A 16,150-nucleotide genomic window follows, 5' to 3' on the forward strand; every position below is an offset into this window, starting at 1 on the left:
GATTAATCTCCTTTGCCAGTGTGTCCTTTGCCATTCCCTATCACTCCTCCCTGAGAGAGACTTCACCCTGATTCATAACATATTCTTTTAGCTACTTCCTGCTGAAAAGGGACGCTGTAGGTTTCAGGGTGAAGATCTTCTCTCACAACTCTAAAGGGCCCCTTTGGCAATAGGAAACATGTAGACTATTGTGGAGATTGATTTTGGAATTTAGATGCACTGTTATCAATTGTGCTTAGTCGTACATGTTCATATCCTTGAAGATGCATCATGGAAGTGTTGCAGCCTAGAAGACACGATTTTAACTAACAAGTTAAAAGTACATGAGTCAAAAATTAAAAGCAATAATATTCCAAGTAGGGGTTCTAACAAATTAAGTTAACGAGGGAAGGTAGTTCTTAAAATAAAAGGCTTATTGACTAGCACTTTTCTATTATAGTATAAAGATGAAGAGGCTTAACTATGTCATTTATTGTTCTTAAGTACTGCACCAAATTCCATCTACCACTGGGTTGTTTTACAGCTTGGAAGTCTGCATGCAAAGCAGAGGTGAAGTAAGGAACTCCTTATGACGTTTTCGGTCAATTCCAACAACTAAGGAATAGTGAAAAGAGTTGGGACCTCAGAAGGCCTTTGAAATCTTCTCTTCAACTCTTGTAAGGCGACAACCCTTCCCTTTGTTTTGTCTTCTTAAAGTTATAATGTCATTTTCATAGCTCCTTCTGACATCCACTATGTCTTTTTCTTTCTGTCTTTGTAATGACCTTTTGCTCTCTTCTTGGATGATACCCTTTATTTCATCCAACAGTTCCTCTGGTCTTCAATCATTGGTGATTAATGCCTCAAACTTTTTCTTAATATGATTTTTAAATTCATGTGGGATAGAGTTGAAGTCATACTTTGGTTCTTATGGATTTATTTTCATCTGTAGTTTCAATATGAACTTGCACATGAGTAATTGATGATCTGTTTCACAGCCATCACCTGGCTGGTTCTGACTCCTGATACTGAGTTACTCAGCAATTCTTCCACAGCTGTAGTCAATCTGATTCCTGTGCAGTTCATTAGACGAGGTCCATGTATAAAGTCACCTTTTGTGTTTCTTAAAAATGTGCTTGCTATTAATAAATAGCTGAATGTACAAAGTTCAATCATTCACTCTCCGGCCTCAGTTCTGTTGCCCAGTCCATACTTTTCAATTACTGTTCCTTTCTCCTTATTTTCAACTTTCTGCATCCCATGCAAAAATAATTATTAATGCATCTTGATTGCATGTTTGATCCATTTCAGACTGCAAATGTTGGTAGAAATCCTCCATGTCCTCCTCTTTGGCTTTAGCTCTTGGTACACATATTGGGTACATGTTTGTGATAACAGGTTTTCCTTGTACGCTTTTGATAGCATCCTATCACTCACAGCACTATACTTTAGGACAGATCTTGAAATTGTCCTTTTAATTATGAATGCAACACCATTCTTCCTCAGATTTTCATTCTCAATGCAGTAGATCATATTGACTGTCTGACTTAAAGTGCCATACCAGCCCATTTCATTTCACTAATGCTCATAATCTTCATTGTTATGTGTTCCATTTCATTTTTTACAATTTCCAATTTTCCTATGTTTGTACTTAATTACAGTCTGTTCCATTTAATGATTGTGTGCAGCTCTTTACCGACATACTTTAGTGACTTCCCATCTAAGCTCTGCTTCTAACACTATGTTTTGTTTTTGTTGTTAGGTGCTGTTGAGTATGACTTTGATTCTTATGGATTTATTTTCACATGCCATTTCAATTTGAACTTGCACATGAGTAATTGGTGCTGTTTCACAACCATCACGTGCCCTTGAATTGAGGTGAGTTGAATTGAGTAGGTTTGAACCTTGTCTTGTTGTGTCAATCTCACAAACTTTTTTTCTTCTTTTCCAGGAAATCAGACAGGAGCAAGCAGGATGTTGCAAGTCCTATTTACACGGAGATGTTAATCACATATCATGCGTGTTCCATTATTCATGTTATCTCTGTTCTCCAAAAGGAAGAACAGGTAAGGATTAATCTTACTGATGATGAGTCTCACAAACTTTGAGACACTAGAGGTCACTGCTGAAGTCACCATGTCAATCCATATCCTTGGGAGACTTCTTCTCCTTCTCTGACCCTCCGACTTTCCAAGCATGATGCCTCTTTCCAAGGAATAGGCTAGCCTAGCTGCATGCTCAAAGTGTGTAAGACAAAGCTTCACCATCCTCATATCCAAGGAACACTCTGGCCACACTTTTCCCAAGACATATCTGTTTCTTCTTTTGGCTGTCCATGGGATATTCAGTATTCTTCTTCACCACAACTTAGAGGCATCAGTTCTTCTTTTGTCATCCTCATACATACATAGCGAGGTACATAGCTCTCAGATATATAGCAAGTGACTGATAAGACTATGGCTTGAATCAGGCACACCTTAGTCTTCAAACTGACATCATTACTCTTCAGCATTTTAAAGATGTCCCTGACAGTGAACTTGCCCAATGCAATACATCTCCTTATTTCCTGACTATTAGTATCAAGGATGTTAATTGTTAATTGCAGCAGTATGAAATAATTGACAGCTTCAATCCTTTATCTATCATAATGTTGAGTATTGGTCCTGTGGTGAAGACCTTTGTTTTCTTGATGCTGAGATGTAGCCCATACCAAAGGCTGTAGTTCTTAATCTTCTTCATCAAGTGTTTCACACTATCAATAACTCATGTGCAAGTTTAAATTGAAGCTGAAGAAAATTAAAACTAGTCCACACGAACCAAAATACCACCTTGACTCCATTCCAGTCAAATTTAAAAATAAACTCAAGCACAGGTGTGGGGCAATTGAACACCAATGATCAAAGACTAGAGGAACTGTGGGAGGACACTGAAGATATCATCCACAAATGGAGAAAAGAGCCATTACAAAGAATGTAGAGAAATTAAAAAAAAAAAAAACCCAACAAAATAAATGTCAGAGGAGACTATACAAATGTCATTAGAGCTCCAAGAATCCAAAACAAAGGAAGAGTTACTGAAGTAAAAGAGCTGAACAGAAGATTCCATAGGGCAGCTTGCGATGATACAGTAAAAATATTATAACAAAAAAATTATAACAAAACATGCAAAGAGCTGGAGTCAGAATAAAAAGGGAAGAACTCACTTGGTATTCCTTACATTGAAAGAAATGCAAAGCAAATTTAAGCCTTGAGTTGCAATATTGAGAGAAGCCATAGGCTCAACCTTGAATGATCTAGAAAGCATCGAAAGAAGATGGAAGGAATACACAGAAACACTGTATAAAAGAGAATTAGTTGATACCAAAAATTTCCAGGAAGTACCATATGACCAAGAGCCAATGTTAATGAAGGATGAAAACTCAAGCTATACTGAAGGCATTGGCAAAAATAAAGCAATGCCAATTGTCATTCTTCAACTAATAGATGTGGCCCTGGATGTGCCCACCAACTGATGCCAGGAAATGTGGAGGACAGCAATATGGCTGACTGACTGGAAGGAATCTTTATTTGTCCTGATTCTCAAGAAAGGTTATACTGGGGGGATTAATCATGAGATTGTACGATTTGATGGGGGAGGAAATTGGAATAATCTGGTCTGGAAAACAATGTAATCAAATTTTGTAAATAAACTAGTATAATTTTAAAAAACACAATTAAAAAGTCCTCTAACAGAATGTGAAAATTATCTAATACTATTACGATCACATGCATGTAAAATATTGCTGAAGATTAACCAAAAATGGCTAGAATAGTAAATTGACAAAGAATTGCCAAATGTTCAAGCTGTTTTTAGAAGAGGTCATTGCACCAGGGATATCATTGCTGATGCCAGATGGATACTAGCTGAAAGCAGAAAATAACAGAAGAATGTCCATTTGTGTTTTATTGACTATGCAAAGGCATTTGGCTGTGTAGATCATAAATTTTGGCTACCATTGAGGAGAATGGGAATCCCAGAACACTTAATTGTGCTCATATGGAATCTCTACAAAGATCAAAAAGTTGTTGTCTGAATGGACCAAAGGAACATTGCATGGTTTGGGTGTACCTCAGGGTGGTATCTTCTTTCTGTACCTATTCATTGTGTATGTTAAGCAAATAATTCACAAAATCAGATTCTGTGAGGAAGAATGTGGCATCAGGATTTGAAGAAGACTCATAAACAACTTGCATTATGCAGAGGACACAATTTTGCTTGCTGAATGTGAAGAAAATATGAAACACTTGCTAATCTAATACTATATAGCTCGCTGCATTGCTTTGTTATGCATAGGGTTTTCAAAGAACCCCTTATTTGGATGATAGATGTTGTTGCTGTTGGTGTTATGAACCATTGGATCACCTGTGACTCATCGGGACCCTATCTATGTACAACAGCCCTAACCCTGCTCTATCCTGTGCCAATCTCACTGTCTGTGACAAACCTACCCTCATTACCCAAGTGACTGAATCAATCCACCTCATAGAGGGTCTTCCTCTCCTGTGCTGTCCCTCCACCCTCCCAAGCATGACATCCTTCTACAATTACTGGCCCCCCCTTACAACATGTCCAAAGTATTTCAGATGAAGCTTCAGAATCCTTGTCTTCAAGGAGCAGCCTGTCATCACCCTCTCCAGGACGAACCTGTTTGTTCTCCTAGCAGTCCATGTGTATTTAATACTCTTCTCCAGCACCTAATCTCAAAGGCATCAACTCTCCTTTTATCATCCCTAGTCATTGTCCAGCTCTCTGATGCATAGCAGGTAATTGCGAAGACTATGACCTATATCAGGCACACCTTAGTCTCCAGACTGACATCGTTGTTCTTCAGCACTTTGGAGAGGTCTCTGATAGCAGATTTCCCAATGCAATTAATCTTTTAATTTCCTGGCTGCTGGTACCAAGAGTGTTGATTGTAGAGCCAAGAAAACGGAAGCTCTCGGCAATCACAATCTCTTCACCATCCGTAATGATGCTGCCATTTGGCCCAGCGGTAAGAATCTTTGTTTTCTTGATATTGAGCTTTAATGAATATTGAAGGCTGCAGTCCTTGACACTCTGCAGCAGGCGCTTCAGGTCCTCCTCAGTTTCAGCAAGTTTTGTCATTTACATAACACAGATTGTTGATGAGTCTACCTCCAATCCTAGGGTCAGTAAAAATAAAAAGACAGTGAAAAATAGAAAGACCCTTACTGAGATAGATGCATTGGGCATGTAACCAAGAGGAACAAGCCTGGAAAAAACAGCAGGCCTGGAAAAGTGAAAAGTTAGTAAAAAAAGAGAAGACCTTCAATGAGACATTGACATAGTGGCTACAGCCACGGGCCAAAGTGTAGTGGTGTTTGTGAGAAGTGCCAAGGATCAGGCAAGATTGCATTCTCTTGTACACAGGTCGCCATGAGTAGGAGCCAGCCCAAAGTCTACATGCTTTCAATCACAATAGGGACAACACTATCATTAGGACACAAATCCATAGACTTCAAGCTGTTTACTGAAGTGTTGTCTACATTGGTAAGAATTCGCAACCCATTTGATTTTCCATGTGTGGCAGATGACTACCAGAATATTACACATCTATATTATAGAATTTATTAACAATCTGGGATTCCCATTCTTCTCAGAGTCAGCCACAGTTTGTTATGATCCACACAGTCAAGCGCCTTTGCATAATCAATGAAACACAGATAGACATTCTTCTGGTATTCCCTGCTTTTAGCTAAGATCCATCTAACATCAGTTACAATATCCCTAGTACCACGACCCCTTCTAAACCCAGCCTGGACTTCCGGCAGTTCTCTGCTGATGTGCTGTTCTAGTCGTTTTTGGAAAATCTTCAGTAGAATCTTGCTTGCATGTGAAATCAATGATATTGTTCTGTAGTTTCCGCACTCAGTTGGGTCACCTTTCTTTGGAGTGGGAACAAATATAGATCTCTTCCAGTCAGTTGGTCAAGTGGTTGTTCTCCAGATTTCTTGGCACAACTTGGTGAGCACATCCAGGGCAGCATCTGTTAGCTGAAATATGTCAATTTGTATACCATCTATTCCTGGGGCCTTATTTTTTTTGCTATTTCCAAGAGGCAGTCATTAGAACAGAGCAAGGTAACACCGCATGGTTCAAAATTGGGAAGGGTGTATGCCAGGGATGTGTCCTATCTCCATATCTTTTCAACCTGTATGGAGAACAGATCATCCAGGAGGCTGGGCTCTATGAGAAGTGTGGCATCAGGATTAGTGGAAGATCTATTAACAATCTGTGTTATGCAGACAACACAACCCTGCTTGCCAAAACTGAGGAGGACCTCATGCACTTACTGCAGAGGGTCAAGGACTGCAGCCTTCAGTATGGACTGAGGCTCAATGTCAAGAAGAAAAAGATTCTCACCACTGGACCAATTGGTAGCATCAGGATGGATGGCGAAGAGATTGAGATTGTTCACAGCTTCAGTTTGCTCGGCTCCACGGTCAACACTCTTGGCACCATCAGCCAGGAAATAAAAAAACGTATTGTGATGGGAAAGTCTGCTCTTAGGGACCTCTCTAAAGTACTCAAGAACAACGGTGTCTCTCTGGAGACTAAGGTGTGCCTGATACAGGCCATGGTCTTTGCAATCACTTGTTATGCATCAGAGAGTTAGACAATGACAAGGGAGAACAGAAGGAGAATTGACGCCTTTGAGCTGTGGTGCTGGAGAAGAGTATTGAATGTACCATGGACTGCCAAGAAAACAAAGAAATTCATCCTGGAGAGGGTTAAACCAGGCTGCTCCTTGGAGGCAAGGATTCTGGGGCTTCGTCTGACATACTTTGGACATGTTGTAAAGAGGGATGGGTCCTTGGAGAGGGACATCATGCTTGGGAGGGTGTAGGGACAGCGCAGGAGGGGAAGACCCTCTATGAGATGGATTGATTCAGTGACTGGGGTAATCGAGATGGGAGTGTCAGAGACAGTGCAATTGGCACAGGATAGCGCAGGGTTTAGGGCTGTTGTACATAGGGTTGCTATGAGTCGCAAGCGACTCAACGGCACATAACAACAACAACAACATATTATAGAAAGTTAGGTAGCTCTTGACAAGGATGATTTCATGCTTCCACAGCACAAGAACAGTGCTGGTGCAGAGTCACCATCCCAAATCCTGGTTAACCACACAGCATGCCTGACTTTCTTCTTGCTGATGTGCAAGCAGGCGCTTCCTGGAAATCCCTTGATGTGTTAGCTAAAAGTGTCGACTGGAAGGCAACTTGAGACGTGTCCTAACTGGAAAAAGGAATGCTCTGAGTGAGGGACATGGGGTAGCTTCTGGTTTGGCTTAAAAATAACAGCAACAAGACAGAAAAACCTCCCCCCGATGTGTGCAAATGAAAGCCTGTATGTGTTTGCAAAGTCTCAAGGTGGTGCGGAGAACATCATGGTGCAGAGAGATGGGTTTGAGGGCTGGCAAGGAGACACTGACTTTTCCATTACACCGTTTGGGTTGGTACGAATGAGCGTCCACTACTTTGATAATTAAAGCAACAACTGAAACCAAACCAAGCAAACATTAAGTGTTCTGAGAAACTCCTCATGGTGATCTCTACTAAGACAGAAGGTCAAAATCTCAAAGCTTAAGGTAGGATGAAGACTTTTTTTTTTTTTGAAGGGGGAAAAAATCATCTGGGGAAATAATTGGTTTGAGTTGGGCCCGGGCCTTTTTGAACCATGAGCATTTGTGGGGTTTTTTTGTTGGTTTTTTTTTTTTTGTTTTTACTCTATAAGCTTTATTAATACTTCGCTTTTACAGTTCACAAGGCATTCCACAGATTTAGTTGAGTAGAGCATTTGTGTTTTGAGAACAGAAGAAAGATAGTTCTAGATGAACCAACAGCAATGATGAGCTAAACAGCCAGATACAGAAGTTTTTGCTAAAAACTGAATATACGAGCTTATAAGGATGTCTCTAATGGCATTCTGGTGAAGTGGAAGTTCACAGAGTGATCTGGAAAGAACAAAGTGATGGCATTGGTACCCAAATATAAGCCCTTTGGTCCTCCATCATAGCTAATGGGGGCTGAGAGCTCCCTAGAGAGGTGTGTCCCCTTGTCCAGTGAAACCAGTGCGACCTGGAATTCTCCAGCTTTCTGCCTGTGACCAGGGGTATAGTCTAACCACAATTCTATCTGTTCTTTTCATGGAAAAATATTTGCATTTTCCTTCTCTAATGGGCTTCCACCCTGCATGGATCCTAGCTTTCATAGGTTTGGCCATATTATTCACACAACCAGCTTTACAGAAAACTGAGAAGACAAAGGACTAAGACAGGATAGGCGCGTTTTCTTGACTGCCATTGATTCATGTCTAATTCGTGGTGATCTACGTGGAACAGAACTAGTGTGGTCTGGTCCTGTGTCGTCTTTACGGTCGTTAGTTTCTCTGACTCTTCTGTTGTGACTACTGCATCATCCATCTCATTGAAGGGACTTCCCTTTTTTTTAGTGACACTTCGCTTTGTCAAGCATGAGGTTCTGTTCTCGTGACTGCTCTTTCCTGCTGCCGTGTTCAAGGTACGTGAGCCGAAGTCTCACCAGCCTCATGTCTCCCCTCCCCCCTTCTAAAACCTTTATTTGAGTGAAAGTTTACAAATCATTTTCTGTCTCATGCAATCATTCATGGACATTTCATTTTATAACATTAATTGAAATTGATTCGTGTTTATAATCACAATGTCTAATCAAACCCTTTCTACTTCCAAGTTGGAGTTTGGTCCCAAATGAGGCTATTCCTTCAGAGAAAGAACACTGTCTTCCTTAAAAAAAAAAAAAAAATCCAGTGCTGCTGACCTTCAGTGTGTCGACTTTAACACCATGACGCCCTCCAGGAAGTTCTTCGTTGGGGGCAACTGGAAAATGAACGGGCGAAAGAAGGTTCTGGAAGAACTCATCACCACTCTAAACGCGGCTAAGATGCCGGCTGATACCGAGGTTGTCTGTGCACCTCCTACCGCCTACATCGACTTTGCTCGGCAGAAGCTAGATGCCAAGATTGCTGTGGCTGCACAGAACTGTTACAAAGTGACTAATGGGGCTTCACTGGGGAGATCAGCCCTGGCATGATCAAAGACTGTGGAGCCACTTGGGTAGTTCTGGGACACTCAGAAAGAAGGCATGTCTTAGGAGAGTCAGATGAGCTGACTGGGTAAAGAGTAGCCCATGCCCTGGCAGAGGGACTTGGAGTCATTGCCTGCATTGGAGAGAAGCTGGACGAGAGGGAGGCTGGCATCACTGAGAAGGTCGTTTTTGAGCAAACGAAGGTCATCGCAGATAACGTGACAGACTGGAGCAAGGTCATCTTGGCTTATGAGCCAGTCTGGGCCATTGGTACCGGCAAGACTGCAACACCCCGGCAGGCCCAGGAAAGTACATGAAAAGCTCTGGGGATGGCTCAAGTCCAATGTCTCTGATAGTGGCTCAAAGTACTCATACCATTTATGGAGGTTCTGTGTCAGGGGCCACCTACAAGGAGCTGGCAAGCCAGCCTGATGTGGATGGCTTCCTCGTGGGTGGTGCGTCCCTGAAGCCTGAATTTGTGGACATCATCAATGCCAAGAAATAAGCTCCATTCATCTCTCCTACCCTCTTCCGGCTGAACCAGAGACCAGGCATCCCAGAAGCCCAATAACTGCCCCACCACCACCACCACGTGCTTCTAATGGTGTCACCTTCCCCCTCTCATGACTGAGTACATACTGTACCTTCCTTTACCAGTTACACTTTCCCTGCAATGGCTGGGACCAGGCCAATCACTTCTCCACTTACTACAATGGTTTGAATGAAACATGTCACCAAAGTGGCTTCTCATTGGCTGGGAGGAATGAGAGGCGGAGCTTGCCCCTCAGTCCCCTCACTCCGCAATGAGAAGGCAGGAGAGAACATCCTTCACATGCACATGCCATGAGAAAACCCTGTCCTTCCCTCAGAGGCCAGGGGTGCTGCCCATGAGTCCAATGCCTGTGTGTATTGTGTGTGAGCTGCCCCGTGTGAGGGGGGAATAAATATCTGGCACTGAAAAAAAAACCCAAGTCACATCTTACTTAGGGCTTTCAGACACTAACCTACCCTCTCTGCAATTAGAGGAGGGTTTTCTCACTATGAGAAAAAGCCAATCCTTGGGGAAAGATATGCTGATATGCTGCAGAAAGTTGAGAATCATCAAAAGAAAGGAGGACTCTCAAGAAGATGGATGCAGTGACAGCAGCTATGGGCGTGAGAGCTTTGGAGATCACGGAGATGGTGAAGGACAGGAGCTGGTTCAGATCTGTCCCAGGAGCCAGGGTGCTTCTTACAGCGAAAGACAGTGAAGTTTCATGTCACATACTTTGAGCACTTTGTTAGGAGGGATCAGTCCTTGGAAAAGGACATTATGCCAGGAAAGATAGAGAGTCAAAGAAAGGAAGATCTTCAATGAGATGTACTGACAGCACAGGATAGGGCAGGGTGCGGATCCACTGATCCTGTTGTGCTGCTGCTGCTGCTGCTGCTGTTGTTATTATGTGCTGTCGCCTGTGACTCATAGTGACCCTGTGTACTATAGCTCTGAGCCCTGCCCTATCCTGAGCCAGCCTCACTGACTCCAACACATCTAATCCCACTGCCTCAGTTACAGTGTCAACCTATCTCGTCCAGGGTTGCTATGAAACATGGTTGACTGGACAGCTCCTAGCAACAGCAACAACAGGAGCTCCAGCAGCTTAAAAGTAGGAACTTGTGCTCCCAAAGGCATGAGGTTCAAATCCACCAACTTCTTTGTAGGATAATGAGGAGACATCTCCTGTGTGATTTGCTGTCTCTGAAAAACCCACTGGAAGGTCGTCAGTTCTGACTCAACAGTACATAGCAATATGAAGGGTAATTAACTTGATAGTACCTTAAAAAGGTCAGCAGCATTTGATGCTTGTTTTAATTGGTGTTTGTTAAACTTTACCACCTTGTCTTGAAGTCTTTGTCCTGTTGTCTAGAAGCCCTTATTCACAAAACCATTGGCGTGTGAATCTTGGCCCTGTGTGTCACCCATATTCCCACATAGAGGCTTGGCACAGCCACTGGCAATTCCGTCACCAGAAACAGCTTGAAACAGGGCATGTCTTGGTTTTCTCCTGAGCTTTTATGACGGGTGGCGTGGGATAATGTTTCCTTCACTTTAGAATCTTTCCAAATGACTTGAGATGATGCCTACTTGTACGGTTATAACCTTAACACAACACAAACCATCCAAGAATGATCCTCTCTGAGTGTATACCTCTCTTTAAATTTTGGATCCGTGACCTTGTATATTGTTTATCCTTCTGTATCTGACTTATTTCACTCAGCACAATTTCCTCTAGATTCATCTGTGTTCCACAGTGATTTGGGAATTAATTTTTGTTCATCAGTGTTACTAATACTCCACTGTGTGAATAAACCATAGTTTCTTTTGGTCATTCATCCACTTAGGTTGTTTCTGTCTCTTGCTATTGTAAACAACACTGCAATAAACATTATTCACTTCTCGCTGCCATCAAGTTGGAACTGACCCTTGCGTGGATTTTCAGATTGTCCATCTTCCTGCCACCGGGCAGCTGGCAGAGCCATACTCCCTTGTGTAGATGATGACACCTCCTACCTACATGACTCCCCTTTCAGATGACACATGCTCATCCTGCCTCAGCTTCCCAGCAAACCACAAATCACAATATACAGGTAGTTCAGGGCGGAGACAAGAGAACTTCAAAAGAGGTCTATCACTGTGGCTGTAAAGTGGATCTGACTGAAAGGAAAGAATACAGAAAGGTGTTTACCTGTGTTTCATTTATGATGCAAAGGTATTTGACCATGTGGATCATGATGAATTATGGATAACATTGAGAAGAATGGGAATCCCAGAACAGTTAATCTGTGCCCAAGTGGAATCTGTACACAGGCTGACTCAATTGTTTAAATAGAACAAGGAGATAACCCATGGTTTAAACCAGAAAAGGTGAGCATCAATGTTGTATCTTCCCAGTGGAGAGCTGCATTTGGGCAGAAGTGAACAGATAGCAGGGGAATATGCCAAGGCACTGTGCAACCTAACAACTTAATGGAAATCTCTAACATGCCAATGAAAAATTTTCTGTTAATAACATTCCCACTTTAAAGTTGAGGAAACTGGTTATGAGAGAGGCTGAATAACAAAAAATTTTTACCTGTGGATGCGAAGGTACCAGGGAGCAGATTTGAGATTCGAGCTCCAACTACCCACTATTAGAGTTAATACACTAAATATTTATCATGACCAGCTAATGTCATGTCCAGGTTGAGACACTTTTAAGAGTGAAGGTGGCATAAAAAGTAATTGTATTATTTGTTTTAAAAATGTCCTTTTAGTCAACATATTAATTATATCACAGTTTTACATATGGAATATTCATCTATCATTTCATTATCAATATATTTATTTCTTTTCAATGACTTTGAAGGTTTTATTAATACTGTTGTTGCTGTTAAATGCCATTGAGTTGTAGACGACTCATAGCAACCCTATGAACAAAAGACCTGAACACTTGTATAACTTTCATTGTTTCTCCACATTCATAGAGTTTCCAGAGGCAAACTATTTTGGAAGTGGATGTCACTCCTCCTTCCAATTTTTATGATGTTGTTGTTGTTGTTGTTATGTGTTATTAAGTCACCTGCAACTCATAGCGACCCTATGTACAACAGCCTTAAACTCTGCTCTATCCCTTGCCAATCTTATTGTCTCTGACAAACCTATCTCTTTTACCCCCAGTGACTGAATCAATCCATCTCATCAAGGATCTTCCTTTCCTGTGCTGTCCCTCCACAACTAATTTTATTTATATTGGATTGCTTACAAAGTTTATATACATTGTTTTATACTGTTCTTCATCTAAATTGTGTATCACAAAATTATTCCTACTCATTATGTTTTATAAAATTCATCCGTTGGCCCATGCTCACCATTACCCTGTCTTTTCAGGTCCCCACCACATCTTTCACATTTCCTTTATCCCCTTATATACTAGATAATTTAGGAGAGACAGGAGAGCATTATGCTGAGTGAATGAACTCAGTCTCACAGGGACAAATACTGCATAAGAGCACTATTATAAAAAGAGAAGGATAACTAGTAAAACATGTATGGTGATGCAAGGAGGGAAAAGGAGGGAGTAGAGGTGTGAGGCTGGGCAGGGGCAAAATCTCAGGGTTGTAATTTGGTTTTGACACAGAATTAATGTACAAAGTCTCAGCTTTCCTTAAAGCTCTCTTTGTTCTCACAGTATTTCCCACAGAGGATGTGCAGACAAAATACTGTGTTCTAAACTCACTTGAAAGAATGCTCTTCTCTCTGGGGTTTTGTCATCAACTTCATACATAATTAGGTTCTTTTGTTTTAGCTTGTTTTCAATTTCCAGCACTGCGTTTTCCCTGCTTTGCTGTAATTTTATTCCTTGTACCAAACATACACATGATTACAAAATCAACAATGTAACAAGATGTATTATGAGACATCTCCTTCCAGCCCACACCCTGCACCCTGAGGCCTGTACCCTCCGTCAGGTGACTTTGTGATTTTTGCCATCTTATTCTTTTTGCAACTGTATATTGTTTTTCTATACAATTCCATGGTAACTGTGAGCGTTCATTGCCTTAAAATTTAGTGGATTAAAATAACAAAATAAATAGTCCTTGCTTTTTGTTGTTGTTAGGTACCATTAAGTCATCCCAACTCTTAACAGCCCTATCTCCAAAAGAATTAAACATGACCCAGTTCCTTTTCAATCTATATGCAGAACAGATTATCCAGGAGCCTGGGCTCTATGAGGAGAAATGTGGCATCAAGATTGGAGGAATTAACTGATTAACTATCTGTGTTATGCAGATGACACAACCCTGCTTGCTGAAACTGAGGAGGACAGGAAGCACATGCTGCAGACAGTTCTAGGACTGCAGCCTTCCATAGGTACTGAAGCTCAATATCGAGACAACAAAGATTCTCACCACTGGGGTGATTTGCAGCATCATGGCAGACAGTGAAGAGATTGAGATTGCTAACAGATTTAGTTTGCTTGGCGCCACAGTGAAGACTCTTGGTATCAGCAGCCAGGAAATTAAAAGATGTATTGAGTTGGGAAAATCTGTTGTCAGAGGCCTCTCTATACTACTGAAAAACAATGATGTCTGTCTGGAAACTAAGGTGCACTTGATACAGGCCATGGTCTTTGCTATCACTATGCTTCAGAGAGCTGGACAATGACTAGGGATGATAGAAGAATTGATGCCTTTGAGCTGTGGTGTTGGAGAAGAGTATTGAATACACCATGGACTGCTAAGAGAACAAACAGGTTTGTCCTGGAAAGGGTGGGACCAGGCTGTTCCTTGGAGGCATGAATTCTGAAGCTTTATCTGACATACTTTGGACATGTTGCAAGTAGGGACCAGTCCTTGGAGAGGGACATCATGCTTGGGAGGGTGGGGGACAGAGCAAGAGAGGAAGACCCTTGATGAAATGGATTGATTCAGTGACTGGGGTAATGAGGGTAGGTGTGTCACAGACAGTAAGATTGGCACAGCATAAAGCAGGGCTGTTGTACATAGGGTCGCTATGAGTCCCAGACAATGCGACGACACATAACAACAACAACAACAACAGTTCTATATCATCCTCAAAATCGTTGCTATATCTGAACCTATTATCAAGCCACCTCACTGAAAGGTCATAATCTTTTCACCAACATTCTACTTATCAAACAAAAAGTTCTCTAGAATGGACTCCACCTGTTAATGGGATTGACACAGTGATTGTAACAACAGGTTTACCCCTAGCAATGCCTGTGAGGATGGTATAAGATTGGCCAATGTTTCATTCTATTGATACCATAATTTGGAACTGACTTGATGGCATAGAATAGCCATACTATTCTACTCCATGTACATAGCAGTACACTCATCTACCCTGCACTTGATGTTCTTTCACATTTTTCATGAGACTGTTACACATATATACCCAGAAACTTTTTAAGCAAAAATGATAAAATTTCATCTTAAATACTTTGAGTTGTTGTTATGTGCAGAGTTGCCAATGACCCATAGCGACCCTATATACAACAGCTCTGAAGCTTGTCCTGTCCTAAGCCAGTCTCACTAACTCTGACACATCTACTCCCATTTTCCCAGTTACTGTATCAATCCATCTCATCCAAGGTCTTCCTCTTCTGAACTATCCTACCACCTTTCCAAGCATGATATCCTTCTCCAAGGACCAGTCTCTCCTAGCTGTGTGCCCAAAGTATGTGAGATGGAGCTTCAAAACCCTAGGCTCCAAAGAAAATCTTGGTTTCACTCTATCCAAAACAGGTATCTTTGTTCTCTTAGTGGTCCATGGTATGTTCAAGACTCTTCTCCAGCATTACAACTCAAAGGCATAATTTCTACCCATCATCCTTAGTCATTGTCCAGATCTCTGATGCATAGCAAGTAATTGTGAAGACCATGGCCTGTATTAGGCACACTTTAGTCTCTAGACTGACATCACTGCTTCTCAGTACTATGGAGGGATCTCTGACACCAGGTTTTCCCATTTCAATTTGTCTTTTGATTTCTTGACTGTTAATAACAAGAGTGTTGATTGTGGAGGCAAGCAAACTGGAATTGTAAACAAATTCAGTCTCTTTTTTTATCTATCATGGTCCTCCACGTTTCTTGGCACAACTTTCTGAGCATGTCTGTTTATTGAAATATGTCATTCCGTTTTCCATTAATTCCTAGGGCCTTTTTTTTTTACCAAGTCCTTCAGAGCACCTTTAACTTCCTCCATTGTCACCATTACCTCTTGATTCTGTTATTTCTTGAAATTCTTCTTTGTCAGCCAATTCTTTTTCATCCAGTGACTATATATTCCTTGCATTCTCTTTTAATACTTCTGGACTCCAATTCATTTCCCATTTCATTATAATATGTTGCTTTGTCTTCTTGCTCTTTGAAATCTTCTATTCAGTTCCTTAACTTTTTTATTTCTTCCCTTTGCTTTGGCTTCCCGGTGCTCTAGTGCAATACTCAGAGTCTCTTCTGACATCCATTTGGTCTTTTCTTCTTCCTCGGTCTTTGTAACGACCTTC

At 41.4% G+C, this 16,150-nt stretch overlaps 1 pseudogene; it reads left to right on the forward strand.

Annotated features, from left to right (window-relative positions):
* Positions 1 to 8,840: 8,840 nt before the first annotated feature.
* Positions 8,841 to 9,609, forward strand: LOC102871919 (annotated as a pseudogene).
* The last annotated feature ends 6,541 nt before the right edge of the window (positions 9,610 to 16,150 follow it).

This window comes from Elephantulus edwardii, unplaced genomic scaffold, assembly GCF_000299155.1.
Source record: "Elephantulus edwardii isolate Elephantulus edwardi_28Jun2011 unplaced genomic scaffold, EleEdw1.0 scaffold00125, whole genome shotgun sequence".
NCBI classification, from domain to species: domain Eukaryota; kingdom Metazoa; phylum Chordata; class Mammalia; order Macroscelidea; family Macroscelididae; genus Elephantulus; species Elephantulus edwardii.